Here is an 18,541-nt window from a genome sequence, read left to right on the forward strand (position 1 = left end):
AGTGAATTTCAAAAAAAAAACACTAATTTCTAGGCCTTAGTGCTGACATGATAAACACACAAAGTATATAAAATCTAAAAAGCCCAATGACTAGTCAGCAGTAAGTCAATTTGAGTTCTTTTTAAAAGTTCTTTTAGCGAGTTGTAAGATAATTCTTACTTTGGAATTTCACAACACACATGGCCTGCACTACTAAGGGTTAGGTTCAACATTATGTTGTTAAAGTCTGGTAGCAACCTTGAATCCTGATGAATCATACCTATCTAATTCACTATTAAAAAAAAAAAAAGAAGTGAATTTAGTCAGGTACATCGAAAAGGGCTACCTATTGTCAAAGGTCATCGGGCTTGTGATGATGAACCCGAGCATAGGTCCGTAGGGGAGTCTTGATGCCCAACACCTTATGCCATCTGGCATGGGAGTTGTTGACTGAATGCTCACCACACGGAGAAAGCATTACAAGAGTAAAAGTGCATAATTTATTTATAAATACAAAATAAAAAAAAAGAAAAAAAAAAGAAAAAAAGAGAAAATAATATTGACCTTGAAAAAAATGATAGTGTGAAAGCCGTCGTTGTAAAAATTCGAGTAAACTGGAATATTACAGATAAAGCCCATGAGGTATTAAAGTAAACATCCACAACTCTCGAAATCCTGCAAGATAGGATGATTTTGAATCAGTGAATAGGTATTATCTGACCAATTCTTGGAAACTACTAGTTTTAGCAGTATTTTGGAGAATCTAAAACCTTAGCTTGTGTATGGTCCAGATATCACCGAGCACCTAAGTATAAATTAGCCTTACAACTCTCTAACAGAAACTTAATAACTTCAACTTAAGTTGCATACTGACCTAGGATTTGGGCTGACTTAGTAATTAAAACTTTGTGTGCTTTTGAAATTATTGGCACTTATGCATTTGAAATTAGATTTTATAAAACAATAAAATAAACTGGGTAGAGACCGCAGTTTGTGGGTATCTGAGCCGGAAATCCTCACGAGACAAAACTCGTCCACTAGGGCCACCTAGGGGTTTAAAGCCTTATTGCATACGGTAAATGCAATCGCGATTCCTGCGAAAGTGAGTTAGTTTTTTTTATTATTTTGCTTGAGGACTAGCAAAATGTAGGTTGGGGGGTGTGATAAGTGTTAAATAATGCATAAATTAATATCTTATTCATAGCACTTATCATTATTTTAATTCACATATTTTGTAAATTCAATTAAAAAATTGTGTTACCTTCATCATTGCATTTTAATAAATTATTAAAGGTAATTCGAGTTTTACTTATTTACTGATTGAGCTTAATATGTGCAGGTCGTGTTTGCAGCTGAACCCGTGACCACGTCACCCTTTAAATACTTAGAGATCAAGCTTCCACTCTCACTCTCATGTCCAAAGAATAGAACAAACATCCCCCGCTCAAATAATCCCAACCGAATCCACATGTTAATTCCCCTGCTTTACATCTCGTGCATGCTCTTCCCTTCCGCATCTTTCTCATCTTCCACTTCTTCCACGCGTCGGGCTCATCACATCCTCCCAACCGTGATCTTCTCCCGTTCGGATCAGCACCCCATTTCTTCCGAACGCCCATGGATAAGCTCAGCCCCAGCTCATCTCCCCTCCTCTTCGCCCGTGGGATAAACTCAAATCCCAGCCGTATCCTTCTTCCGAACCAAGTCCAGAGCCCGTCCCAGCTCCCCTGTTCCTAACCGAAGGATTCTTCCAAAGATCTTCTCCCAGCCATCTCGCTCCACGGATACATCCTTCACCGTCCATGTCATCCATCCATCCCTTCTCCACATTCCCTCCACGTCTCTCTACCGAAACATCCCCTGTTCTTCGTCATGTGATCCCAGCCGAACACATTCATTCACATCTCAGCGTCATCTTCTCCCGCGACGCATGCCAAGCAAACCAACTTTTATCTTCATCTATGTCCTCAACCGAATCCAGACCCAATCCGGATTTCCGCCCAATCTTTACGTGATTCCTCCCTAACCTCTCAACTCCACGCTCCCAGCTTTATCCCTTCCGTATTCCAAATTCCAGCATCCCATGGATCATCTCCTCGGATCTCAGCCAACCACAAATCAAATTCAAAGCCTCCCTTATCCCCCTACTTTGGAACAGAACCAGGATCTTCTCAACGTCCTTGGCAGCCCATGCATATGCGAACCAGCCTGCATCCTTATCCCACGTCTTCCGCAATCCAGCAAGATCTCCTCCTAGCTGCATCTCAGCCGGATCAGCTCAATCCAGCATCATCTTCTCAGCTCACGCATCTTCCTCGCATTCATCCCATCGTCTCTTCATCACGGATCGAGCAAATCTGGGCGTCTGTTCTCAACCCGAGCTTCACGGATCATCTTCCACATCCTCCCCTGTTCCGAGTTGTCCTCTGCTTTCGGATGAGAGCGAGCAACCACCTCCACGTGAGTGTCTTCCCATCACGAGCTTCACAACGGTGGATCCAGCGAATCAAATCAAGCATCCTCCCAAGTGCATCCCGAGCTTCACAGGTTGTTCTCCCATCCGGATCAACTCTATCCAGTAGCCGTTGATCCTTATCTACACTCGAAACAGGGGAGGGGCAGCCTATAAAAGGAGGAAGCATCTCTTCCTTAGAGGCAAGCGGAGCTCACAGGCAAAATCCCACAGAAGACAGAGGAGGGAGAAGAGTTTCTTGAGTATTTTGGGAATGATTTTCCAAAGGAAAAGATGATCATGTGCTGAGAGGGAGCCGACGGGAGGAAGGAGGAAGAACCAATCATTATGAAGTCCCCTGCAGTGCAGCTGTTCAATTTTCCATGGAAGTCTGATCTCCTCTCTAGGACTGGATGCAGCCCTAACAAAAGGGATAAGGATTTTATATTTTTAATTTTATATTCTTGGGGTTGTATGAACCTATTGTTTTTAATGAATATCTTCTTTTGAATCATATTTAATTTCTGTGATTTTAAGTATGATGTTCGTACAACTGTTCTTCATGATCACTAAGTAAATATAAGATAGTCCATGCTTAGGGAAGATGCGATGTGCTGCCACCTTAGATTAGGGTAGACATTTCATGCCAACTGAAGATGGATTATGCCCAAATTACTTTTGTAAAATTTTATTCAAATGCTTATTAGGCTTGTAGCCAATTTGCATGTTTATCCAAGAATAAATTAAAATATAAATAACCCTTGTTCCGATGTTAGTGGTGAATTCCTTGCCCTAGGTTCCTTTAAATTGTTATCCCTTTAATTGCATTTTCTTTTATTAAATTGCTTAGTTTAATAGTCTTCACAAACTCATCCTTTTAAATATTTTTATTTTTAAGAAAAATAATTATACTCCAATCTCTGTGGATCGATACCCGTAATCACTATCCTACTAGATACGTGCTATTGCGTGGTCTTTAAAATTGACTATCAAGAGGCCATATGCAAATCGAGAGTCTCTTTACCCTACGGTATGATACTCATCCTGATATTCCGACAGCATGACATATCAGTAGAAGGAGAGATCTCCAGGCATCTACTATTCACTGACACTTACACTGCACGGTCCCTAATTCGCATGGGTTATGAGAAGGTGAACGGGCAGTGGGTGCATGCATGAGCAGGGATACATGTACCAGAGGGTGATGCACCAGAGGATGATGCGCCAGAGATTGGAGACCCCATCCCTGAGGTTGAGGTACCTGCGGATCATCCTATAGCACCTTCAGAGGCTAGACCATCATCGTCATCTGTACCCACGGGGTGCACAGAGGATTTTTGGAGTAGGATGACTGAGCTTGTGTCAGCTCAGGCGAGGACCATCTCTGACAGGTTGATGAGCAGGATGGACATCTTGACTGCTGAGATTAGCGATCTCAGAGAGCAGGTAGGAGCATTACGAAGAGAGAGAGGCTCATGGTCCATCTGTGCCCCGAACAGCTGAGTCAGAGGTTTCAGCACAGAGTCATCCAGCTCAGCGAGGTCCACGCCAGACTCAGTCCCATCAGGCTCGACCTCCCCTCGCCACTTATGCTAGGAGGATGAGGACTAGATCACAGCCATTAGATACCCCCTAGGCTGATGTTAGCATTATGATTAGTGCCTAGGATTTATCTAGTTCTCATATGTATTTTGTGTTGTTCATGTACTTTGCACTTTGATTGAAGAACATTGTATTTTTGGCGTTAATGTACTACAATGTTCCATTTTGATCAGTAAAACTTGACTGTTTATTATTTATTGCGTCTACTTATCTATTGCCATGCACCTATTTGATGATAACAAAAAGGGGGAGAAGCAAGGAAAGAAAGAAGTTGCAATAAGTTGACAAACAAGGTTGAAAATTATAATAGGAGATAATATACACTTAAGGAGGAGCGATATGTAACAATGAAAATGTTAAAGTCTAAACTCTCAATCAAATTTCAGAATTTGGCACATACCTCTCATACCTCGATACATAATCTGAAACTCTTGCTTTATCTCAAATTTTTGAAGTTTCATCTTTAACCAAATATAAAAGAAAGGGGGAGAAAATCAAAAGTTCAAATTGGCAATATTTGGATGAAAAAGGGGGAGACTTCACTCTCAAATTTGAAAAGCTGAAATTCAGCAACTTGAGCTCTTCTAAAACTGATTTTAAGTTAAGTATCAATCTGCTCATACTCAATATTTTGTAATCATCAAAAAGGAGGAGATTGAGGATGATAGTGGTATTTTGATGATTAACACAACCATTAAGGGAATATCTAATTAAATACTACAGGTTAATTTGATACATCATTACTGAGTTCGACACTTTCGGTACATTAAAAGAATGAGATCAAGATATATTTCAATGATTAATAATGAGATAGAATTTGCAATAGAAAAGAAATAGTGAATTCTAAATTCTAATTCGGCAAAGTTTCAAGTGAAACGTACTCCTAAGGGGACAATAGTAATTTTCATTGTTAAGAGTATGTAGCAATATCATGGCATACATTCAAAATTGCTTGAAGTATATTTCATTGATTATACGGATAAATCTAACCTTAAGTTGCAGCAAAGTGTGGAATGAGTCGACCCCAAGGTTGATGGAGTCGACCCCGGCACATCATGGAACCATCAAGCACACTTCTGCAAAAATGGCACGAATAAACAGTAGTTGAGTCGACCCCAAGCTTGCTTGAGTCGACCCCATTTTCAAGCCTCAAGAAAACAAGTCTCTGGAATCTCTGAGAGGGTCGATCCCAATGTAACTTGAGTCGACCCCACCTTAAGTCGACCCCACCTTGAGTCGACCCCAACTGAATGTGAGTCGACCCCAAGGTTGTGTCATTCAAAACTGGGTCTCTGGAATTTTTGAGAGGGTCGACCCCAATGGAACTTGAGTCGACCCCACTGTACCTTGACTCGATCCAAAAAGAGTTGAGTCGACCCCAGTGAAAAACGGCTGAAATATAAGGTTCTGTGTTTTCTGAGAGGGCCGACCCCAATGTAGCATGAGTCGACCCCAGTGAAAGTTGGGTCGACCCCCGTGAAAGTTGAGTCGACCCCAAGTCTGATGAACAGTGGTTTGAGTCGACCCCAGAAAAGTTTGGGTCGACCCCAGCACGGGCAGAAGCATAAAGGCTAGTTCTACAGAAGTACTTTTTGTTTTTCCAACAGTAAGTAACGGCTAGTTTTTGAAATCTAACCAATGGGGGGTGCCCAATGTATGAGAAAAACTATTTAAAGTGACACTATTCATCAGAGAATGTATCCTTTTGCAAAATATCAAAGCTTACACAAGAAAGACAAGTGCCCTAATCTTCTTCATCCAAGTGCTTCACTCAAGAGTCAAAAGAAAGTGGAAAAGCAGATTCTAAGCAACATTAAGAGATCCATCAACCCTTGAAGAATGAAGCAATCTTGATAAAGAAGAGAGAAGTCTCATCAAGCGATAACTATATTCTAAACTCTTCTTTGTAGCTTATAATTATTATATTTGCTCATCTAGGAGTTTCAACTTTCTTCTTCTTTTTAATCACCTTGTAAAGGTTTGTTGGTGAGCCCGTAAAACCAACGGTGTAGGTTTATTGGTGAACCCGTAAAACCAATTGTGAAGGTTCGTTGGTGAGCCCGTAAAACCAACGTAGGTTTTTGGTGATCCCGGAAAACCAAAGTGTAAAGGTTTTTGGATTGTGAGCCCGGAAAACAATCCAACTGTAATCCACTGGATTATAGTGAATTCCCAAGAGGTCGCTTGGGGAGTGGATGTAGGTGCTTAGGAGAGCACCGAACCGCTATACTTCTTGTGTGTTTGCATTGTGTATTGTCTTAATTCACTCACTCATCAATTGACTCAATTAAGATAGTAAAAATTTAGAGAAACCAATTCACCCCTCCTCTTGGCTTGTCACCTGGGCAACATGATAATCTGACAAATTAAATCCTCTATGTGTGTGATCCCGTAGGTTCTATTCTGACTAGTAATGAGACATATTGAGATCTCCATCTCAATATCACTGAAACTCCTTTCAGTGGACTGAAACAATTTCAGTTCTACTCTCAGGATTCACTGATCACCAAATGAATGCCTTCGAGTCTCACAATCCACTAGTGACACCTAGCAGTATATGGTGGCAACCCAGCAGAACAGATTGTCTGAACCTTTAGGTGCAATTAGCGTATGATACAGTCCCTCTATCATGGATTCCGACGTGACGAAGGTTATGGAAATTTCGTCAAACCCCATCGTCCGTCATATGTCAAATTTATACGACTTTCAGTTTGAAATATGGAAAACTCTTTTTCCAAAATATCTGGCCAGAAATTTATCAAACTCAGTCTCATAAATCACATAGGATTACTCCTAATCTATCAAGGTTGATAGATCCCATCTCGATGCAACTCTATTTCAAAATGAACCTACTGTAGCCAATCCGCACTATAAGGATCCGAATGGCTAGGGCCCAAGTTCACATGGTCGTCAAACTACAGCAACCTCATAGTGAATAGCTGAGGCATCGCAGGTCAAAGGACCTGTCATACAACTGCAGTATAAGTAGTCACTGACGAGTGGATAGACATCCATGTGACTACTATCTTTGGTCATGCTTAGTACTTTGTTCTCTAACAAGTACTGGCATAATCACTCCAGTGTCTCTATACCGTGGACTCGAGACTCGTCCATCTGATTAAGTGATCTGTGCACTAATCTCAGCGGATCGATCACCGTCCCTCATGATGGATTCATCGATCAGAAGCATTTAGAAATTAATTCCTAATGACGCATGCCTCAAATTATCAACTTCTTGAGAATATATGTCATCATCTATTAATTTTTTTGAACGATTCATGGACACATACAAACATGAATGAAAAACAAATTGCCCAATCTTATTTTTTAATAAGAGTCAAATTATAAATTTGTGCTCCAGATTACAAATATGCGTCAGCCACGTTAGCTTCTAGGACATACTTCTAACACCTTCAAGGTACTGAAACGAATGGGACCTAATGCATATGTGCTCGATTTGCTTGAAGACTTGCAGGTTATCCCAATTTTCAATGTTGAAGACCTGCAGCTTTACAAAGGATACTATTCTGAAGATAAAGACCCTCCAGCCGTACCACCATCACTACCACGTCGATCAGCCCCTAAAGACACCATTGAAGACATTTTGGATGATCAAATTGTGTCCACGCGTCGAGGGGGATATCAGAAATTTCTGGTTAAATGGAAAGGCAGGCCAATTTTAGATAGTTCGTGGTTAAAGACAGAGGAAGTCCAACGGCTGAACCCGAATCTCTACGAGCTATACCAGTCGCAAAACTCAACGGAGTTGAGTCTTTCCTAGCCGGAGGGAATTGATGCAGGAGCATCATCCTCATACCATTAGTCCATGGACATTGGGTCAAGGTGCATGAGAAAATTGAGTCCATAGTTGTTCGAGTCCTTGTAATAAGTGAATTAACTCACAATGGTTTAGAGTCCTTGACGTCTAAATTAGATTGAGTCTAAGACGTCGAGTGGGTCATTGATAAGTGCTAAATAATGCATAAATTAATATCTTATTCATAGCACTTATCATTATTTTAATTCACATATTTTGTAAATTCAACTAAAAAAATTGTGTTACCTTCATCATTGCATTATTAAAAATAATTCGATTTTGCTTGATTTTATTGGTCCATCTAATGTATGCAGGTCGAATCAAATTCATTTAGGATGACCCCTGAACCCAAATTGCATGCACCCCATGAATCGGATCTTCCCAACCAATTAGAGTCAACCCCAGTTTTCATTTCTCAGCATGTGCCATCCCAAACAATTTATTTTCATGAATCCAAACAAGTCTCTCTCCTTCACTCCCCACATATCCAAACTTCCCAATTTCCTTTTCAACACATGGCCACCCCAAGTTCACGTATTTTCTCCCCTGTTCCATGTCCTAGTCATATCTAAGCTACTCTACCACAATTCCAACCGCAAGCTATCCCAGCATTCAGCCTCGTCCACGTTGCCAGTTCATTCCTCTTCCGAATCAAACCAAGTTTCCTCCTGTATCCAACAAACAAAACACAACCCCTGTTCCGCATCCAAGCACCGTACGCGTCTTCCATCCAAAGATTTCTCCCAGCATCCTTTCCCCTGTCTGCGTTCCCTTCTCCACATCTTTCCCAATATCCCACGGATCAACTCCATTCACCGCGTCCGAGTATCCCGATAGCATTTCGGATAAGAACCAAGCCAGCTTCTTCCGCTAGATTCCACGCTCATCCCGTCCGTGATCTATCATCATCCTGCATCCTAAACCAACATCCCTTGCATCCGAGAATCAAGCCGACTCCTTCAATGCGATCAGCTCCCAGCTTATCATCTTTCTCTGCTTCTGAACCAACCCATCCTCATCCTTCCCACGCTCACATCCAAACTTCCCCTCGCATCCGTGTCGTCTTCCCATCGTTTCTTCATCACAGATCCATTCCGTGTTCATCTCCTACATCACCTCCTCCCAGATTTCATTCGCATCACCCAAAGATCTCTTCCCATCCCGTGAGCATCAAAGGATCTCGTTTCAGCCGATTCCCAGACTTCATCCTCCCGAGTCCCGAGCTTCATGGCAACCAAACATATCCTCCCCTATTTCGGAAACAGAACACAGTCATCTTCCCATTCTGTGGATCACATCCCAGCCAACCAACCCATCCTCTCACGTCAGATTGACCCCAGCAAACTTCGTGAGCAACGATTCCCTCTCGGTCGAATCAAGCCAGCCATCATCTAGATTAATCCCAGCCTATCCACGGATAAACAGGAATCCTCTGCTCTATGTCCGTATGCTCCGTGATCCAACTTCATCCGAATTTCTTCGCATCATCCAGCTCTTCGAATCAGGGCCAGCTGCATGTCAAAGGATCAAGGAACAGAGCTTCATGGATCACTCCCTTCCAAGTTCATCGCAGCGTCCGTGAGTACTGTTGGGTTTCCCAGTGCCCTAGGGCGCAGCGGAAGATACGGGATTATAAAATTTTCTTATAAAACCCATTATATGAAATCCTAATAAGCCAAGATCGCCTTAATAATATAACCAAATAATGTAGAAAATATAATCTTGGTATAGAAGAATACCTATCACGCTATATCCAATATATCTGAAGATGTCCTAAGGTGCCCAAATGTTCACCCTCCGATGTTGATCCACACAGGAATGGGTTCAAGACTCTAGCTCCACCAAAACTTGATTCTAATTGTTCAATCCTTCCAAAGGATTTAATTGGCTGATTTTCCTTCACTTCCTTCTTCCTTTCTACCTCTAAAACATTCACTAGCCTTTTTGTCCTAAAGAAGACCCTCTTGTCTTGGGTTAGGACAAAAGAGAGAGCCTTGTAAGAAAGAAGGGATAAGGGAGAGAGAAGGAGAGGCTTTTTTTTGGATGATCTTTAGAACCCCAAGGCACCTCCTTATTTATAAGAGATGGAGGGATGCATCATAAAGGGATGCATCCCATCCACACACCTCATCATGATGAGGCATGTGCCAAGAGATGCATCCCATCATGATGGGGTGCTAAGGAGAAGGGTGTATCAACTTCTTTCTCACATCTCCCTCTTAAATCCTGATGATCCAAGGGCCCAAATGCAGTGAACCAAAGCCAATGGTCCAGATCTAGGTGCCATCTAATGGTCCAGATCAAGACATCATCATCCAGGGTGCCATCCAATGGTCCAGAAGTAAGATGCCATCACCGATGGTCCAGATTCAGGCGCTGAGCAACGGTTCAGATCTTTCATCCAGAGAGCCATCCAGTAGTCCAGATTCAGGCGCTGAGCAACGGTCCGGATCTTTCATCCAGAGAGCCATCCAGTGGTCCAGATTCAGGCGCTAACCAGTGGACCAGATCCTTCATCCAGGAAGCCATCCAATGGTCCAGATGAAGGCGCCAACCAGTGGACCAGATCCTTCGTCCAGGAAGCGATCCAATGGTCCAGAAGTGAAGGCCCTATCAAACCCAATCCAATTGGGTTTAACCAACTTAAAGAAAATATTAAACCTAATCAAATCAGGTCTAATTAAAGCCAAATGGGTTTCAACTCTTGGCTAACCCATATTAGGTCATGATCTAATCATATTAGATCAACCAAATCTAAGAATCATATTCGAATTTAATTTGAATCAGGAGCTAGGGTTTGCAATACGTGCTAGCATGTTCATCTTGCAAACATGATCTAATCCAATTAGACCCTTGATCAATTCCCTTGTGTGTGACCCATTGGGTTCCTTATCTTAGCCAGCAGTAGGTGCAGGTGCAAGTTGACCTAACCTGATTAGAATACCTCTAATCCAATTTAGGTTCAATTTAGTGCTAAACCTGACTTAGCAGTCAGAACCTTTCTGATGCTTTGATCTAATCAAACTCTTTGATCCGATCAACCCACAAGACATGATTGACGTCTAGCAACGTATCATGTCTACCCGGAAGATGAGGAATGTATTGGACAAATCCAAACATACCCTTCAGTGGAAAGTTACTGTACAATTCAATCCCTCAGTCATACTACATCCTGAATAAGTGCTCGAGTATGGATCAATATCAAACTCAATCACTTATTCATGTCTCTCTCAATCTTTTATATGATAATTCAAACAATGAAACATTAGAAACTCTTTCTAATATTCATTTTGCTTTGATCAAAGGCTTCGTGAATCATCATAAGATTAGAGTAAGTAGGATGTTACCTTCTCTTACTAGAAGTGACTGATTCCTTGTTGACCTACTCACAACCTTCGTACAAAATCCACCATATCCAGAATATCCCGTACACAACGCAATGTCGTGAATGAGGGTAAACCAAAACATAGCTTCAAGTGCACAAGGTACCATGGTGATCTCAGGTCTAAGGATCACTTGCACAACTCCCACTATGAGAACCATCTTTTGATAATTAAGTAAGAATCCATAAGATGTTCTCATGGCTGGTCATTTCAGTGAACTCATTCCTCTAATGAGCACCCACATCTTTGTATTAGTGTCTCACACAAGTGATTGTGAGATCAATCACCCTCTACATTGAGCATACATAAGATGTGCCAGTCTTTCCGGTAATATTGATCCCCGACTCAATATACCAATTTGACTGGGAATATTCTAAATTAGGATTTTAGGATTTTAGGTCTCACTGGTATGATCTCATCATAACCCTTAAAACCAATGTCCTAATTTATGGGGTTCATCATCCAATAATAAAATAGATAAGCCGCAAATGATGAAACACAATACCTTTATTGATATATATCGAGTGTCAAAGTACATGATTTGGAGGATTACAAAGAAAAACCCATCAAATGATTGGCTTATAGGGCATCTACTCTTTCAATCTCCCACTTGCACTAAAGCCAATCGCCCTTATATTTTAACCCCATACAATCGAGGTGACGATTGAATTGCTGCTGTGGTAGAGCTTTAGTAAATGGGTCTGCTATATTATTCTTTGTGTCTACTCATTCAATCTTGACGTCTTGTCTTTCGATTATCTCTCGAACAAGGTGGAAGCGTCTCAAAATGTGCTTGGATCTATGATGAGACCTTGGTTCCTTAGCCTGTGCAACAGCTCCAGTGTTATCGCAATAAACTGGGACTGGTCCGGCAATCTCAGGAACTACACCCAGCTCTGTGATGAACTTCTTTATCCAGACTGCTTCCTTAGCAGCTTCACTAACAGCTATGTATTCTGCCTCAGTAGTTGAGTCAGCTACAGTTTGCTGTTTGGAACTTTTCCAACTCACAGCTCCACCATTCAAAGTGAAGATATATCCAGAGATTGACTTGCTATCATCTGGATCAGATTGAAAGCTAGAATCTGAATAGCCTTCTAGTTTCAATTCTGATCCTCCATAAATCAGAAAAACATCTCTAGTCCTTCTCAAGTATTTGAGAATGCTTTTCACAATTTTCCAATGATCCTCCCCGGGATCTGCCTGAAATCTATTTACCATACCTAAGGCATAAGCTACATCAGGCCTGGTACATAACATAGCATACATGATCGACCCTACTGCTGAAGCATAGGGAATAGAACTCATTCTATTCCTCTCTTCAGATGTCTTAGGAGACATCTTCCTAGAGAGTTGTATGCCATGTCCTATGGGTAAGAAACCTTTCTTACTTCCATCCATGCTGAACCTCTTCAGCACATTATCAATGTACCTAGACTGGGACAAACCTAGCATCCTTTTAGATCTATCTCTATAGATCCTTATACCAAGTATATAGGATGCTTCACCCAAGTCTTTCATGGAAAATTTCTTTGATAGCCAAGTCTTGACCAATTGCATCATTGGAACATCATTTCCAATGACCAATATATCGTCCACATATAATATCAAGAAGACAATAGCACTCCCACTAGTCTTCTTGTACACACAAGGTTCATCTATATTTTTAATGAAGCCAAACTCTTTGACTATCATGTCAAAATGGATGTTCCAACTTCTAGATGCCTGCTTTAATCCATAAATGGATTTTTTAAGCCTACATACTTGATTTGCTCTCCCTTTTGAGACAAATCCCTCTGGCTGTGTCATATAGACCTCTTCCTCAAGGTGACCATTAAGGAAGGCGGTTTTGACATCCATCTGCCAGATCTCATAATCATAGTATGCAGCTATAGCAAGCATAATCCGAATAGATTTGAGCATAGCTACTGGCGAAAAAGTTTCATCATAATCAATGCCTTGTTTTTGCCTGAAACCTTTTGCCACTAGCCTGGCCTTGTAGGTTTCTACTTGGCCATCAGCTCCTATCTTCTTCTTGTATACCCATTTGCACCCTATTGGAATCACTCCCTCAGGTGCATCAACCAAAGTCCACACTTGGTTTGTATACATAGAATCTATCTCGGATTTCATGGCGTCCAACCATTTGTCAGAGTCCCTACTCTTGACAGCTTCCGAATAGGTCAGAGGGTCATCGTTATCAACGATGTGGGCTTCATCATTCTCAATAATAAATCCATACCTCTCAGGTGCATTTCGCACTCTTTCTGACCTTCGAAAAGGAGTAGTGTGTAGTGGCTGTACCTCTTCCATGGGTACATCTGGTTGAGGATTATTATGTGTCTCACCTTGTAGGTCTTGAACTTCATCAAGTTCAATTCTTCTATCCTTGCCCTTTTCTAAAAAAAACTCTTTTTTCAAGAAAGTGGCATGCCTAGCAACAAATACCTTTTGTTCGGTAGGATTATAGAAGATATATCCTAAACTGTCTTTAGGATAACCTACAAATATACATTTGTCCGATCTAGCACTTAGCTTATGTCCAAAATTTCTTTTGACATAAGCATGACAACCCCTTATCTTAAGATACTTAAGATTAGGTTTCTTTCCTTTCCATATCTCATATGGAGTGCTAGATACAGACTTAGATGGTACTCTATTTAATACTAATGCAGCAGTTTCTAGGGCATGTCCCCAGAAGGAAATTGGAAGATTTGTGAAGCACATCATGGACCGTACCATATCTAATAAGGTACGATTTCTTCTTTCAGCTACACCATTTAATTGTGGCATATATGGAGGTGTCCATTCAAGAGAGTATACCCTTTAATTTAAGATAGTTTAAAAATTCACTAGAAAGGTATTCTCCTCCTCGATCAGATCGAAGGATTTTAATACACTTTCCAGTTTGTTTTTCGACCATACTTTGATACTCTTTAAATTTATCAAAGGCTTCGGATTTATGTTTCATTAGATACACAAAACAGAACCTTGATAAGTCATCAGTAAATGTGATGAAGTAAGAGTATCCATCTCTAGCTTGAGTTGACATAGGACCGCACACATCAGTGTGTATGAGTTCTAACAACTCACTTGCCCTTTCTCCATGTCCCGAGAATGGAGACTTGGTCATTTTACCCATAAGACAAGATTCACAAGTTCCTAATGATTCAAAATCATAAGGGTCAAAGAATTTATCTTTATACAACTTATGTAACCTTGTCTCACTAATATGACCTAATCGGTAATGCCAGAGGAGGGTATTATTAATATTTTCTCTTTTTCTTTTATTATCTTTGCCAATATGAAACATAACATTATTAAGACATAATACTAAAAGACCATTTTCCATAGTGCCATGACAATAATACTCATTAGATAAAGAAATAGAGCAACCATTGCTCTTTCCATTTATTTCGAATCCTTTCTTAAGCAACAAAGGAATTAAAATTACATTTCTAATGATTTGTGGCATAAAATAACAGTCTTCTAGCTTCAAGAACTTTCCGGAGGGTAGCTCCAGTATGTAGGTGCCAACAGCTTCAGCTTGGATGGATTCTCCTCCAGCGCCATATAGCTCGAAGTCACCTTTCTTCAGTCTTCTAATTTTCTGCAGTCCATGCAAAGATTTGCATATGTGAGAACCACAACCGGTATCCAATACCCATGAATTAGAATCAGAAGAACTTAATGTCATATTGGCATGTAATAAAAACATACCTTTTGATGCAACACTTGCATCAGGCTTCACACTTGCAAGAAAGCTCTTGCAGTTCCTTTTCCAATGCCCCGTCTTGCCACAGTGGAAACAGGTACCGGGTCCAGAGATTTTCTTTCTCTTCTTCTTTTTGATGCGACTCTTAGGGTTTAGTTTTTTCTTTGAACCCTTGTTGCCCGACTTCTTCTTTGAGCTCTCACCAACAAGAAGGATCGGACCCTTGTCCTTCTTGATGTGAGACTCTGCTGTTTTCAGCATATTTAGAAGCTCGGGCAGGGAGGAATTCAGTTTGTTCATGTGATAATTCACGACAAACTGCGAGAATGAGTCGGGTAGTGATTGCAGGATCAAATCCTGACTGAGCTCACTGTCCATAGCAAAACTAAGTTGACTTAATCGAGTGATTAAGTCTATAACCTTTAAACAGTGGTCTTGCACAGATGATCCCTCGATCATTCTAGCACGGAACAACTGTTTAGATATCTCATATCTAGCAGTTCTGCTCTGCTCACCATATAACTCCTTTAAGTTAAGGAGTATGGAGTGAGTATCCATGCTATCATGCTGCCTCTGCAATTCATTATTCATAGAAGCAAGCATGATACATTTGACAGTCAAACTATCATTTTTCCACATACGATATGTGGCCAATTCCTCCTCAGTTGCATCTTCCCCTGCTGACCCTAGGTCAGGGGTTTCAAGAATGTAGGAAAGTTTTTCTTGTGTGAGAACAATCTTTAAATTTCTCAACCAATCCACATAGTTGGGACCAGTCAATTTGTTTGTATCTAAGATACCTCTAAGTGAGAGTGAAGATGCCATTTTTGCAGAATTAATCTATAATTACAAAGAACACTAATATAAGCAGACCAATCATGATGACATGTATTCAATCAGACAAGAACTTTTATCTAATTGTTACTCCCACTATTTTTGTCGAATATCATAACCCTCAAGTATGATGAACGAGAAAATACTAATTTTCTTAGTGGGGTTGAGATCCAAATTCCTTATAAAAGACCTTATGGGAATCACAACAAGCCCTTATAAGTTTAAAGGTAGGAAACTCTTTCCAATTGCATCCCATGCAATTCCCAACTTTATTCTGTCCTCTAGCACACATATAGTCTTGTGGGAATCACAACAAACTATTGTGTCTAGTTAAGTCAAACCCTTCATTTTTATACAGTCATATTTGAATAATGCTGCCCTTGTGGGAATCACAATAAGGCAACATATTAAAATATGCCATATGCATCATATGCACCAAGATATTACAATATCAATCCCTAATACTAGCCTTGTGGGAATCACAACAAGCTAGCGTAGATATTGACATAATAATATCTAAGCATGAAGGAAGGACTTTTATAGTGTTATATCAGCAATTAGCTTTTCCATGGAGGTCAATCAAATAGTTGGCCAGGTAAGCAGATGGGAGGCTCTCCTTACTTAGTAAGGTCCTAATTAAATAACCACCTGTAGCCTCTTTCCTAGACACCAACTTAGTCAATTGATTCAGAATGGCTCAGCTTAAAGCAATTAACACTACGACTTAATTATGAATTTAGTGAGGGCTTTCAAATAGTAGTATCTTACTAACATTAAGCTCAACCATAAAGGACAATCAAATAATTGGCCAGGAAAGCAGGTGGGAGGCACCCCTCACTCAGAGAGTGAGGTCCTAATTAAGTAACCACCTGTGGCTTCCTTCCTAGACACCAACTGAGTCGATTGTTCCAGAATGGGTCAGCCCAAAGTTTTCATACTACTATATTGGTCTCATTGCACATTCTATAATTTAGTACTAGCAATTATACTGTGCTACAACATGAATATAATACTATCTCATAGCATAAACTAATCATGCATACAAACAACCTAGCTATCTCATAGCATCAAGATAATAGCATGTATTATCATTTGGTTAAACTGATTAAGGGTGGCTCTGATACCACTGTTAGGTTTCCCAGTGCCCTAGGGCGCAGCGGAAGATACGGGATTATAAAATTTTCTTATAAAACCCATTATATGAAACCCTAATAAGCCAAGATCGCCTTAATAGTATAACCAAATAATGTAAAAAATATAATCTTGGTATAGAAGAATACCTATCACGCTATATCCAATATATCTGAAGATGTCCTAAGGTGCCCAAATGTTCACCCTCCGATGTTGATCCACACAGGAATGGGTTCAAGACTCTAGCTCCACCAAAACTTGATTCTAATTGTTCAATCCTTCCAAAGGATTTAATTGGCTGATTTTCCTTCACTTCCTTCTTCCTTTCTACCTCTAAAACATTCACTAGCCTTTTTGTCCTAAAGAAGACCCTCTTGTCTTGGGTTAGGACAAAAGAGAGAGGCTTGTAAGAAAGAAGGGATAAGGGAGAGAGAAGGAGAGGCTTTTTTTTTGATGATCTTTAGAACCCCAAGGCACCTCCTTATTTATAAGAGATGGAGGGATGCATCATAAAGGGATGCATCCCATCCACACACCTCATCATGATGAGGCATGTGCCAAGAGATGCATCCCATCATGATGGGGTGCTAAGGAGAAGGGTGTATCAACTTCTTTCTCACATCTCCCTCTTAAATCCTGATGATCCAAGGGCCCAAATGCAGTGAACCAAAGCCAATGGTCCAGATCTAGGTGCCATCTAATGGTCCAGATCAAGACATCATCATCCAGGGTGCCATCCAATGGTCCAGAAGTAAGATGCCATCACCGATGGTCCAGATTCAGGCGCTGAGCAACGGTCCAGATCTTTCATCCAGAGAGCCATCCAGTGGTCCAGATGAAAGTGAATCCTAGGTTCTTCGGTGTTTAGCATGCTGAATTTTTTTTTTTTTTTTGAAAACTATGGCTGAACCTGATCGGGTTGCCTACGTACCCCTTCATAAGGGGGATCAAGCCATACGTAGTTCTTTTTAAGTTTTAAAACGCAGCGGAAAAACCGAATCAAACAATTTAATTCATGCATGCTTACAAGATCAAATCTAGAAATCAGCACCTTAAGAACATATAGGATTATGCCGGAATCGTTTAAACAATTATGCTAAAACTTTTATGCATGATTAACTATCAGATCTGAAACTTAAGAACTCTATTCCAATTAATCTCCGAATATCCATCGAATAGATTCTGGAGATATCTCCGTGAGGAGCCCCAAAAGAGGGTAAAACCTCGGGGAATTGGACCTAGACCTTGACACCATAATAAATGATTAATGCTAGATTAATACCTTTTATGATGGATGAAAGTTGTGAATCTGATTCTTGACTTCGCAGCCACGCACACGAATGGCCTCTACGAGAAGTACATGCGAAGTCCTGAAGGATCTTCTTCCGCAACAGTGCTAGCAGCTGCAGAACACTTGAAAGCTGAAATCTGCCCACCGGGATTCAATCAACTCTTGATCAATCATCTTGAAGCAGATAGAGATGAGGTTTGTAAGGGAAGTTGAGGACTCAGATCTGATCTTGAATCTTCGAGATATTCACCCTGAAAACCCTATCTAAAATGGAGAAGAAGAGGAGGAGGAGGCGGGTGAGGAAGAAGGCTGCAATGGATGTATTTTTGGTGCTCAT

This window comes from Phoenix dactylifera, chromosome 4, assembly GCF_051530095.1.
Source record: "Phoenix dactylifera cultivar Ajwa chromosome 4, Ajwa_hap1_PhDact_Kaust_v1.1, whole genome shotgun sequence".
Lineage (NCBI taxonomy): Eukaryota > Viridiplantae > Streptophyta > Magnoliopsida > Arecales > Arecaceae > Phoenix > Phoenix dactylifera.